Source organism: Equus asinus, chromosome X (genome assembly GCF_041296235.1).
Source record: "Equus asinus isolate D_3611 breed Donkey chromosome X, EquAss-T2T_v2, whole genome shotgun sequence".
NCBI classification, from domain to species: Eukaryota; Metazoa; Chordata; class Mammalia; order Perissodactyla; family Equidae; genus Equus; species Equus asinus.
The window spans coordinates 2,928,939-2,938,884 of NC_091820.1; the positions used below are offsets into that span (position 1 = coordinate 2,928,939).

General features: G+C 37.0%; 1 long non-coding RNA gene across 1 annotated transcript; it reads left to right on the forward strand.

Annotated features, from left to right (window-relative positions):
• The first annotated feature begins 6,899 nt into the window (after positions 1 to 6,899).
• On the forward strand, positions 6,900 to 9,701 carry LOC106833145 (uncharacterized). The gene is made up of 3 exons (XR_011499937.1): positions 6,900 to 7,021; positions 7,486 to 7,625; positions 9,633 to 9,701. It is a non-coding gene; the product is annotated as an uncharacterized lncRNA (long non-coding RNA).
• The last annotated feature ends 245 nt before the right edge of the window (positions 9,702 to 9,946 follow it).

A 9,946-nucleotide genomic window follows, 5' to 3' on the forward strand; every position in this document is an offset into this window, starting at 1 on the left:
TAAAACAAATGGACACTGAAATTAAAACAAAGATCAAACATAAATCAACTGAAAAACAGCAACACAAGAACATAAAACCAAACGTAAACATTGGCTAGAGACAATGGACCTTTATTTCTGGAAGCTGCCCTCTCTGACATTTGTAGGATGTCATACCTATTCCTGTCCATGACTCTTTGTATGCCTAAAGCTTTCCAAAAAAGTTAGGAAGGTCAGGGAATAGGTCAGATTTTTGTATTTGTTCCTTTTTCTCTCAACTTGGTTGGGTTTAAGGGAATCTCAGTGGCCAGCATGGACTGAAAAAGCTCCAAGGAGTGAGGATTTCTAGTGAGAAAATTTGAGATAAGGTGCCAATGTGGGTTCTTATATTAGCATTTTATGTTTATCTTTTCTTTGTCTGGGCTGTTTGCCACCTCAAAATATTTCCAAACAACATGACATTTAGTGTGAAAATGGCCATCCTTTCCTGAGTCCAACTCATGAGGCACCCTTGGAAGATAGAAAAATGTACAATGTGGGTAAGTATTTAATAAACGCATCCCTATTTTCTGTTAATCTGTCCCCAGAGGGGAACTTCCCTAAATACCAATTTGCATATCTTCCTTCCTTCTTTATACAACATTCCCTTTTGTCCTATTGAACCCCTGATGACTCTTTCCCTATCTTCATGTGTCTCAGGTAAAACTAGTCATACAGATGGGATGCTGCTTGACTCCTACTTCATTCTAAACACCCCTGCATCAACCCACCCCTACCTTCTAGAGCCTGGCTACATTACCCAACTGACTGTGCTGACACAAATTCCTTATATTTCAGTCATACTCCAGTGAGTTAAATTGAATGTCTCTTGGACATGGCCCTGGATTCTAGGTTCTTAACTGTTACTTTGTTATTTCTTTTCACCAAGAAATATTGCTATGATATGGCAGCATTGCCCAAATTTGCCCAATCCAAAAAGAAATTAGGGGATGGCCCAGTGGCATAGTGTTTATATTCACATACTCTGCTTCAGTGGCCCGGGGTTCACAGGTTCATATCCTAGGTGGGGACCTACATACCACTCATCAAGCCATGCTGTGGTGGCATGCCACATACAAAATAGAGGAAGATTGGCACTGATGCTAGCCCAGGGACAATCTTTGTCAAGCAATAAGAGGAAGAGGGGCAACAGATGTTAGCTCAGGGCCAATGTTCCTCATTAAAAAAGTAATAATAAACAAATAACTAAAGTCCCCTGGGACACATAATGACGCATTCATTAACCAGTTCTAGGCACTAGGAATGCAGCCAAAAGCTAAAGTTCAAAGACTATGAGACTGTGGAATTTACTCTTTAGTGCAAGGAGACTGCCTATATGAAGGAAAAGTGAGTATGAAGTTGGAAGGGAAAAGGAGTTATGGCAGGTTGGGGATTTGCACACTGTCTGGATGGGCAAGTATCTGAGTCAGAAGGAGTCCAGTGTGGCTGCAACAGAGGAACAGAGAGGCGGAGTAGCTGCAGATGGGTGAGGAAAAGAAGCAGGTCATGGAGGGATTTGTAGGCTATTATAGGGATTGGGGCTGGCTAAAGCCTACAAATCTAAAAGGGGAACCAGTACGCCACAGGACTCTTGAAACAAGACAAGCTTTGGAAAGACTGCTCTAAACTCTTGCTAGTGAAAATCATGGTTTTAAGACCAGAAGCAATGACATCTCTTGGGTGCTTGCTATAAAGGCAGAGTTCCAGGCACAAATCTAGACATGCTGAATCAGAACAGCATTTTCAACAAAACCCTCTGAGGATCACTGAGTATGTTCCCATTTCACAGGTGCTGTATTAGGGAATCACCAAAGGATCAGATATCAAAAAGTTGTCTTATGGTTAATTATCTCATCTTGGATTCAAAGCACTTTGGAACATTGATCAGGAATCACTGAGTGAACACGGTCCTTCTGGTGGCCAGGGTCAAATCTTCCTTTCACTCTGTAGAGAGGAGAGGTAGAATCTAGGAAGTAGAAAACAGAGATCACAGGGAAAACAGAAACTTGTAATCTGGAGAGATATCATACCCAGTTACAGAAATCTGGACAACTTTGAGAAGGAAAGACCAGGAAGATCTACATCGGATGCCTTAAGTGTTATTTGCTGGATTATAAGCATTAATGTTTGTGTTGGAGACTGTTTTTATTTATTGTTCTCTTACTCATGTTTTGACAAATATTAACGAAAGAGAGTTGGGACTTTAAAGTCATATGACACATTTTAGGTATAAAAATAAGATAATTACCAGGATCCAAAGACCAAGCTGTTGGGATAATCTCAGAATAATGACTCTTTAACTTCCCTTTGATTGGCAGTTAGAATGATCTTCCTAAGAATGACCTTAGGATACATTCCCAGGAAACACGTGTTGCTAGGACTCCAGTGGAAAAACCTTGGAATGTTAGAGTTACCTAAGAAGAGATGCAGGGGGGAAAAAATGGGTAGAACACTATGTTAGCTGGGATTACACCTCTACTTGAAATTATCCAAATCAGGGAAGTGATAGGGAGAATTTGTAAGGACATTGTGAGACATGAAAACTTTCTATTTTATAGTTTTTCCAGTAGGAGCTTAGATAGGACAATATACAGAGGAATAAATGAAACAAAGGGAAAAAAAATCTTGGAAACGAGACAAAAGAAAACAAAAATTAAGAAAGATAATAACATTGAACAAACTATGATAATCCATTTTGAGTAGGAAGGCTAGTGGTCAATTAAAGAAATATATGGAAGACTCCTTCCAGCCAAGCTCTCTGCAAAGATCAGACACCAAACAAAGAGAATGGTTCTGAGGCTCTGATGTGTCCCTGAATCAGATTGTTGTCATGTGTCAGTATGGTGGGTTTTTTCACCCAGTTGACTTGGAAATCATGAGAGCACCATTGTTTCTTCATTTTTACAGTATGATCCAAATATATCTTTAGAGTATCTATCTGATATATTAATGGGAAAAAATAAACATAGATTAAAATAGGAAAGGGGGCCAGGCCTGTGGCCAAGTGGTTAAGTTCATGTGCTCCACGTCAGCAGCCCAGGATTTCACTGGTTTGGATCCTGAGCATGAACTTAGCACCGCTCATCAAGCCATGCTGAGGTGGTTTCCCACACAGCACAACTAGAAGGATCTGCAAGTAGGATATATAACTATATACTGAGGGGGGTTTTGGGGAAAGGAAGAAGAAAAAGAAACAAAGAAAGAAAAAACAAGATTGGCACAGGTATCAATCAAAAAAAACAAAGAAAATAGGAGAAAAAAACAAAAGAAGAGTTTCTTTGCTGATTTAATGTCCTTAAAAATAGCCAGTTGTACAGCATTAGGAGGAAATGGGCTTTTCCTTTCAAATTTCTAAAAACTGGGGAACTAACATCACTCTTTCTTGCTTCCTTAGAGAAACAAGTGAGTCAATGAATAAAAAATATATCAAAGATCAAATTCTTGTAAAGCTCTTAGGAAAATGGAACAATGAAAGTGAATTGTTCATATGGTTTTCTTCCAATGAATTAATTGGGCGTTTACATGGAAGGTCCTCTTAGTAAAGTGGATATTGGGGCTGGCCCAGTGTCACAGCAGTTAAGTTCACACATTCTGCTTCAGCGGCCCGGGGTTTGCTGGTTCAGATCCCGGTTGCGGACATGGTGCTGCTTGACAAGCCATGCTGTGGTAGGCATCCCACATATAAAAAGTAGAGGAAGATGGGCACAGATGTTAGCTCGGGGCCAGTCTTCCTCAGCAATAAGAGGAGGATTGGCAGATGTTAGCTCAGGGCTAATCTTCCTCAAAAAAATACAAATAAAAAATAAATAAATAAAAGTAAAGTGGATGAAAGAGCCTGCTTCAGGGAAGAAGGAGGTGATCAATGCTCTCTGGTAATATGATCTTCTCCTCAGAGGAATAGGCGACTTGCCTGGGGTCTCTTAGGCAACCTAAAAAACGAATAGTTTGAGAAAAAGGTACTCTTGTCCATTATGGAAAAGATATGGATTTGCTAGAAATTTGGGGAAAATAATCTGGAAAAATTTCTTAAAAGTTTAAATGCTATCCTCTAAAATTCCACTATGAGAAATCTATCCTCCAAATAATAATAACCTGAGAATATAAATATACATGTAAAAATATGTTCATGACATGATTGTTTAAATAGTAGAAATATTGCAAAGAGTGTAGTATGTGTCAGTAAAAGAATGGTTAGAAAAATTATGACACCTTGTTACTATGGATTACTATGAAGCTATCAAAATAATGAGTTGGCTTTGTAAGTTGTGCCTCTGAAACAAAGCTATGATATATTCTTATATTTTTTCTTTCCAAAACCTGTAATGGAATTTTTCATCACTGTTTGTTAATGTTTCATAACCATCTGTTCTTGTTTTATGTGTGTAGTATTTTCTCCTGAATCACTAAAGATATTCATTACATTTATTTTAACATAGCATCTTGTTATGATAGCTTTACAAATTATATTTCTTTGGGTTTAAAAAAAAAGAAAATATGTCCAATAAAGCTTGCATTGCCAGCTACCATGAAAAATGGCTGAACTGTCACCCAAAGGAAATGGTTTAGTAGCTATTCTCCAAGATTGTCATGATTGCTTGGTCTTCGGAACCTAAGTCTTATTTTACTCCTAAAGGAAGTCATATGACATTCATGTCCTGTCTTTTGTTTAATATTGCCCAAAACATTAACAAGGGAATGGGGAAAATAAAATAAAACCAAACCTAACAAAACCTGCTCCTGGGGAAGGGACAAGAATATACAGACAATAGATTTTCTGAAAATGTATAAAGGAAATTCAGTTCAAAGGATACTCCTTTCAACAAAACTTGCTGGAAATATTGGATACCCATATGCAAACAAGAAAAAAAGGAATTTAACCCATACTTTGCCCCGTTTGGAAAACTCAAAGTGATTCATGGACTATATGTAAAATCTAAGCTACACAAGCTCTGGAGAAAAACATAGGAGAAAAGTCTGTGGCCTTGGGTTCAGCCATTATTTCCTAGATAAGACTCCAAAGCATGATCCTTGAGTGCAAACAGTAAACATATAACCTGACCTTTAGCAAAAGGAAGATATTTGGGTCTTTGAAGGATACTATTAAGGGAATTAAAAGAGAAGCCACACGCTGGGGGAAAATATTTGCAAATCTTCTGTCTGAAATAGGACTTCTATCCAGAATATATAAAGAAATCTTCAAACTCAATGATAAGAAAACAAACAGCCCAATCAATATTAAATAAATTATTTGGGGAGTCGCTTACAAAAGAAAATATGCACATGGCAAATAAACGCTTAAAAAGATGTTCCACATCTTTATTTATTCAGGAAATATAAATGAAAACTACAACCAGATACCACGACATACTTATTACAAGGTCTAAAATGAAAATGACTGACCACATGAAGTATTGAGGAAGATCTGAAGCAACCAGAATTCTCCTCCACCCTTGACGTAAAATTGTTGGGGCACTTCGAGCCAGCAATTCCACTCTAAGCATCTACTCAAGAGTGAGGACAGCACAGTCTTTACAAAGACTTGTCCATGATATGCATCCATCAATATTTAAGTGGACAAAACTGTGTTATATCTATATGACAGTACTCAGTGGTAAATGAGAAAGTACTATACAAACTCTAGTATAGGTAAATATCAAAATAATTATCCAAGTGAAAGAAGACAGAAAACACACACATATATACACTACAATTTAATTTTTGTTGAATTCTAGAGAATATCAACTAATCTATTGTGTCAGGGAACTGAAGAGAGCTTTCTTAGGACAGGATAGGGATGGCTGAGATAGGACAGGAGGAGGGGTCACCAAGGAGCGCAAGGACACTTTTGAAGCTAAGGGACATGTTCATCATACTGATTGGGGAGGTTTCACAGCTGTGTTCATCTGTCGAAGCTGATCAATTGTACACATGAAATATCACAAGTCTTGCTCCATATAATTTATACCCCAACTAAGATAAAAAAATTCATCTTTCAGTCAGCTATAGAGTTATAAAGCTCAATTCAGATACAGAGGTTCAATTTCTATATTTTTTCATGCCTAATCATTATCCATCCATTTATTTTTTGTTATTAACATGATCATCATAGTTAGGGCTGCTGTCAACCTGAGAGCAAATTGTTTGACTGAGTGTTACTTAGAGATTGGTTTCCTGTGGTTTCTGTAATCTAGGTTGGCAACTGTGTGGACAGTTCAGGAGGATGCCTTGAAAGAATGTGCATATCAATATCAGGAGCCATTCACAAGGCAGAAATCTCATAAATTTTAGTGAGATTAGGTTGTACCTTAACAGCAAAATGAAACTGTAGAGATGGATTTAGGAGGGATTTTTAAGTAGGGTAACAGACAAGAATTTGTTCTTGGTGAAAATATTTCATTAAACTTAAATATAGACTCCTTTGAGGAACATTTTGAAAAATGATTTATGGGCTAGATGTCACATTTTAATTTTGTTAAGCCAGACAGTAATATCTTTAGTTCTAGAAAATAAGTTCAAACACACCTCCTCAACGCTAAGGAAATAATATGGGAGTTGGGGATACATGTCTTGGACTGCTTATTCCAGCTCGGAACTCAGGATATAAGAGGATAAATATTGCTGTCCTTGAAATACCTCATGTGTATTGTGATTTTTCAACTATTCTAAAGGTCAAATTGCAGATCAACTTCAGCTTCTATAATCTCATTATTGACACAAAATATTGCCATAAAATCTTATCACTGCCAACCAGGAGATTATAAGAAGATTTATACATAACCAAGGTCTTAAGATTAACAACTGTTTGTTCATTACGTGTCATGTTAACAGATCAATACTATAAAAAGTGGTGCGAATTCAGATTCACTCCAACAACTAGCACACTCTTAGCTTCTCCAGAAGAAGGACAACGAGCACGAAGAAGATGAAGATTCTTCTGCTGACTCTTGTACTTGGTGTGGTTTGTGCTGACCAGGAACCTCAGTCAGAGACCGATTACTCACTGGTAACAAGGGTTGGCTGATCTGAGAGAAGGACTGGTGGTGTGTCTGTGCGTGTTTCTCATTCTTTAGTTTATTTGGGTGGATCTGATTTTATACACACCTTGGTCTATGCATCTATGTAAGGATAAAACAATCCTTCTGTCTTTCAACTCTTTACGTTCTTTCATTTTATTTTTCTGTAGCTGAAAAAAACTAATGTGCCAAAATGTAGCTATGAGTTGTCATGGTATTTAACGGCATTGTTGTAGCTATTTCAAGAAGCTCCTCATTCCATGATTTATATTTGAATACAGATTGTTATTTCATTTCATAACTTTCTACTAGGTAGGGATTAGAACCCAACTTTGCTTAATATCAGATTTATCCTTTCCTCTGAGGTAAAGTGGAAGCAATGATTATGATCGGTGTTGGTCAGAAAACAAAAAAGAGATTGACTAACATGTCTTATCGGAACTTTCATTTTTAGACTCCAGGAGAATGGTACACCACTTCCATAGCATCGGATGACACAGAGAAGATACAAGAAAATGGCCCACTAAGGGGTTATAGCCGTCGGATTGAATGTATCAGCAATTGCAGCACAGTTGCCATTACTTTCTATCAAAAGTAAGCAAAATCTACCTAAACTTAAAGCAATGAAACTGTTGACTTCTGATATGTGTTCTAGTCTCAAATTTGCAGTGAAATGTCTGGATTATGTTCAAAAATTTGAGTCTCTGAACTTGATTCATAAAATGATGTTCTTAGTTTGGTGTTGCATCCTTGTCCATGAGCATGAACCCCCTGCAGATTAGTATGCAGCTATTTCTTAGAGGGCACATTGGTTGAGCAGCTCTATTTGAATTATGTAATTACTAATAGAGCGATGAAGGCAGTAAGGAAGGAATCTTGTCTTAATAGCCTGAAAGTTATGGCAATGGCAGTCATATCCCTAGGATCTGTGTGTTTGATTCTTCAGAGTTTTTACACATATTGAAAATAGATTATATAAAGTTTCTTTTAAAGTAAAATTCAGTGTAAAGGGCAATACACAAAAGATTATCCACCTGACATTTTGATGGCAAGTTTCTACCAATAAATTAAGACTTTCACCCAACAAGTAAACATTTATAGAATGTTTATAGGAGGCATTGTGCTAAACATGGGAATAAAAAACTGACAAAGAAAATATATGTCTCACTTTGACAGTTCAAATTTAATCAAGGTCACAGGCATCTATGTTTAAAAGCAATAAAAAAAAAAAACCTCAATGGTAAAGGTCATACTGAAGCATGGATAAGTGAGTACCTATTGTCAGTCATGGGAGTGAGAAATGGTTCTCACAAGGGATGGCATTTATTCACTGAACACTGAATGAAATTTTAAACCAAGAATCAGGGAAGGAGAACAAATGTGCAGAGAGGCACAGATCTATTAAAGATCACTGTGAATTCAGAGAAGGTTGGATTTTCAGCGTGGTCATGTACTATGTGTGTGAAGTAGACTGCAGAACACTAAACTGAAAACAAAACTCAGATTTTGTTCTGGAGAATTTCATCTGCCAAAATGTTAATTTTATGTTTATCATATGGGAAATCAGCTTGGACGTAGGTTTTAAAATAAGGGAATAATAAAATTCATTTTCTGTCTAATCATCAGTCCTCTAGGAACTCATATGGTAGAGAATGTATTCAGGAAAACAATTTTGGGGAATTTTAACCATGGAATAAGTAGATATAACAATGAGAAAAATTAACATTTGAAGAAAAATTTAGAATATGAATACAGACTTTAATTCTCAAGTAAATGCTGAAGTTTGAATTTGTCTGTCTGTAAAATGGTGATACCACTAAACCAAAGTAGAGAATAACATACAAGGTGGAGAAAAATAAGTATAAAATAACAATAATGCTGAATATGAGCTATAAGTTTGAGATGTGAATAATGGATTTATAAACACCAGACATGTGCATGGTGTGTGAATATATATATCTATATTTATTTCTATGTCTATGTTTGTGTCTGTGCCTATCTCTGTCTCTCTTTCTATCACTATCTATCTCTATTTGAATCTTCTTGCTAAATAAGTGTAACCTGAATTCATGAAAGTTGAAGAGTTAGCTTAGAGAGAGTGAGGACTTCAGAATTTATAGGAGCATCAACATTAATGGTCGAGGCAGAGAAATGATTTGTGAAATAGAGAAAGAGGAAAAGGTGGGATTGTTTATAAAGATGAGAGAAGAGCGGTAATCCTCAACACAGGGTGAGATCCTGCCGGCCCTTCCCAATGGCTACTTGGCAGTATTTGGAGACGGTTTTGATTGTCACAATTAGGGGTAGGGGCTACTGGAATATAGTGGGTGGAGACCAGGGATGCTGCTGTACATCCTGCAGTACACAGGACTTTGCTCCCACCACAAAGAATTATCTAATTGCATATGTCCGTAAGTGCTGAGGTTGAGAAACCCTGAAATAGAGTAAATAACGCACCAAACAGTGTGGAGAGACTAAATGAGTATAAGATGAAAAACATCTATTATTTTTGGCAGTTAAAATGCATTGTAACTTTTGCAGTTCCTCAAGTGTCAAGGAATGGATGGGGAATAAGGAATGTTTTGTTTGTTTGTTTTTAAGGATTAATGGGGAATGCCGGAAGTACATAGTAGTGGGAACAAGCACAAAAGATGATATTTACAAGGTTGACTGTGAGTACATGATCTTTTCGGATGAGCACATGTTTTCAAACCATGAAACGTGTTCAAATTCATGGTCTTAGCTCCATCCAAGACATCTATATGTCTAGATCCTACAACTATTTGTACTACTATTTACAAATGCAACCTTGGAAAAGACACTGAATTTTCCAAGCATTCATTTTGTCACACTGAGTCAGGCTAAGGTCCAAGTTTGGAATGTTGCTATTGATATCCGAGAAGAAGTCCCAGAAC